The sequence below is a fragment of the Pteropus vampyrus genome, unplaced genomic scaffold, assembly GCF_000151845.1.
Source record: "Pteropus vampyrus isolate Shadow unplaced genomic scaffold, Pvam_2.0 Scaffold279, whole genome shotgun sequence".
NCBI lineage: Eukaryota > Metazoa > Chordata > Mammalia > Chiroptera > Pteropodidae > Pteropus > Pteropus vampyrus.
The window spans coordinates 765,095-768,408 of record NW_011889060.1 but is presented as its reverse complement, the minus strand read 5'-3'; the positions used below and the strand labels follow the sequence as shown (position 1 = coordinate 768,408).

General features: G+C 48.2%; 2 protein-coding genes across 4 annotated transcripts in view; both read right to left on the bottom strand.

Annotated features, from left to right (window-relative positions):
- ACTN2 (actinin alpha 2) overlaps positions 1-3,314 on the bottom strand; it is a 389,901-nt gene that overhangs the window by 209,722 nt on the left and 176,865 nt on the right. The gene's annotated exons all lie outside the window — the stretch shown is intronic.
- EDARADD (EDAR associated death domain) overlaps positions 1-3,314 on the bottom strand; it is a 54,130-nt gene that overhangs the window by 19,683 nt on the left and 31,133 nt on the right. The gene's annotated exons all lie outside the window — the stretch shown is intronic.

Sequence of the window (3,314 nt, the reverse complement as noted above, 5' to 3'; positions counted from 1 at the left end):
TTCACCTTAGGAAATTTGAGGGTCCCGCAAAGCTGAACACCAACGCTTTACATATTCCAGGAGGCGAAAGGCAACCCCCATTTTGTAAAATTTCTCATCGCAAATACGGGGGAGTTACCCGGTGTTTGGGGAAATATGTTCACTGCGGCCAGGAATTCCTGGAGCGGAACGGAAGCTGGCCGGGCCTCGGGTTCTGACCCGGCAGTCAGGTTCCGTGTCTGCGTGGGGAGACCCCGCCAGGCTCCGGGCGGCCCAGGGCCGGGAAACACTGGGGGACAGCACTCTGCTCGCGGTGACCGCGGCTCCACGTGCGGCCCACGCAGGGGCGGCTGGCCGACCGGGGGGAAGGCAGTCACCAGGCCCTCGGCCGGTTTTCTGCGAAACGCGCCCTCCTGGACTGTCCAGCTCCACCGAGAGTCTCTGTGCTCAGCGAATCAACACGGGGTTCCACCTTTATTACTTCGCATACTAAGGGGAGGACGGCTGCGTGGGAAAGCACGCGGCAGGCCGGTCAGCCCAACTGGAGCTCACGTCTGGCTGGAAACCACCAGGAAAACCAGAACCAAGTTACCCCGGCTCAGGGGCCGGCGGCGACGGAAACAACAGGCCCTGGGCTTTAAAACAGCACTCTGGTTAGTCAGTGGCTTTTGCAAACAGAATTCGAAATCCTTTGAGAACAGGGTATTTTAAAAAGTACATCTATTTAAGGGGTGACACTGGTTAATAAAATGATATAGGTCTCAGGTGTATAATTCGATAATACGTCATCTGTATACTGCGTCGTGTGCTCAGCACCCAAAGTCACATCTCCACCCATCACCATATATTTGCCCCCTTTACTCTGATCTACCTTCCCCTCCCCCGCTTTCCCCCCGGAAACCACTAACTCTTGTCTGTGACTATGAGGTTTTATTTGTTTGTTGCTTTCAGTTTTATATCCCACATATGTGTGAAATCATATGGTTCTCAACTTTTTCTGACTTATTTCGCTTAGCATGTTGATTGGATTAAAGGTGTGGAACATATATACAATGGACTATTACTCAGCCACAAGAAAAAAATGAAATACTGCCATTTGTGACAGCGTTAGGTGGATCTTCAGAATACCATGAAAACAGGATTTTAAACGCTTAGGTGTACAACAGTAACAGGGCTTGGGTACTAGAGGGTCAACGTTCCCAAACTCTGTCTCGGCACGTGGCCAGTGACTCAGCAGCTGTCAGCGGGAGGAATTCCCGAGACAGACCTGGTATCTGCGTGACAATCCTGGATGCGTTTATCGATCATCCACTTCCAGACTTTAGGACTAGACTACGTGTCTCCTGTCAGGTTTTTCTAAAGCAATTGATAATCGGTTCTTCTTCTGTGAATTAATTACTATTACTGTAATAATTGTTTACTTATTTTTACTTTTTATTGAAGTATGATATACATATAAAAAACTGAACAAACCTATTTATTTGAAAGTATATTCCAAAAACTGGTTTTTAGAAATGTATTTAATTTAGGATACATTTACTGAACACATACTCCGTGTAAGGGACTATTCTGGGCCTGACTATGGGGACAAAGGAGACCGGGCCCTGCTGCCTCGGGGTGACAATCCATTAGCGGAACAAAGACATGTGCGTAAAGGCTGATGCCACAAGGAAAAACGTGTTAAAAAGGCATGAACAGATGCCAGGAAGCACAGAGGTGGGGGCCAGAACCCAAGCGCGACCTCAGGGAACAGGTTTCACCGACACACGGGAGAATGGGAACTTGAACTAAACGCTACTACGGCGCTCAGCTCGGATGAGCGCGAACCTGTGGGTTTGCGTACGGTTAGCTCTTTCTTCTCTTCTACGAGCTTTCTATCGGATTACAAGCTAGGCCTGCTACTTCTGGAGGTGAAGCGGGGGTCAGGGGCTGCTCCAGGTGTCCCGGGGCTGTGAGGACAGGCACTCAGGTGTAATTTCACACCTTTGCTGCGGTTCCAAAGATGAAAGGGGGAGCGGTTTCCCCTTTGTGTATGAAGGACAGTTGGTTACTGTTCAGAACCATCAGAGGTATTTCACGGGGGATTACAGTTTGCACGTGCAGACGCAGCAAGGAGTTTCTGCCTGAATTTCCTTCATTCCACGTCTGTCCGAGGGCGTAGGATGCAAGCACTGCCCGAGCCCAGGCCAGTCGGGGGCTGCGGATAAGGACGCAAATCCACGGACTCCTCATTGCTGTCTAGACTCCTGAGCCATGTACCCATGTGTTAGCTGAACAAAGACACCTGGTTTCAAGCGCGACTATATGAAAAGTATACGAAGCCTAAATGCCATCTAAATGTTTGGATAATTTATTCCACTGCTGCTTTTTTAATTAAAAAAAAAAAATACCCAAAACACAGAAAAAAAACAAAAAGTAATCAAAATCATACTGTTACAAGAGATGTGAAAATCTCTCTCTCCATCTCTGATCCCATTCTCCATCCCATGCCCTCTCTCCACCCCAGAAGATACCGGTTACAGGCTGGGGCACAGCCTTCCTGACTCCTTAGTCACAGAAACCTATACAGAAATATTCTTTAGCCCCAAATCATACTAGTCCACAACTTGCTTCGTTTGTTTCATAATATGATAATGATAACACACTGCTTTTTAATCTAAGGTCGGTGGTCTGTGCTCCTAATGGTTTAATAGTGTCGCATGCTGTCTCAGCACCAACCCGTATTCATCCAGTCCCTACTGGGCACGTCGGTGATCGTCTCTACCACGAACGCACCCTGCCACGACTTCTGCAGGATGCACGCAGTCCTTAAGCAGGATTGCTGGATCCACGAGTAACAGAAGCGGCCGAATAAGTTCCCGAAACCTGTATCGACTTACGCTCTCCACTGCCTGTGGAGGTGGCTGCCCTGATCCCCGCACCAACTGGAAGCGTAAATGAAATTCTAGCCCACCGATGAAGTTCAAAGGCATTACCGTCACAGAGCACTAAGCGAGACTAGACGAGAATATATATGCAATGATAATACATAACGAGACTAGAAGCAAACGATGAGAGCTAATAAAGTAGGGGACTCTGCGATGCGATGATCACTAAACCAGCCTCCCGCACGCTGTTCGTAGGGGAGTAACTCCCAAGGGTGAGAAAGTGGGCGTCTGGCCCTTCGACGTGCACCTGTCTTCCCACAAAGACTGCAGTTTGCCCCGACTTAACAGTAGAAATAAATCAAAGGCAGAGGCATTAGTAGACTATGCCAAATCAGAGTACGATGATTTTTCTTTCCAAATTTTATTTATGGAAGTTCATTATAGAAAAAGCTACTCAAGGCCCTGAAG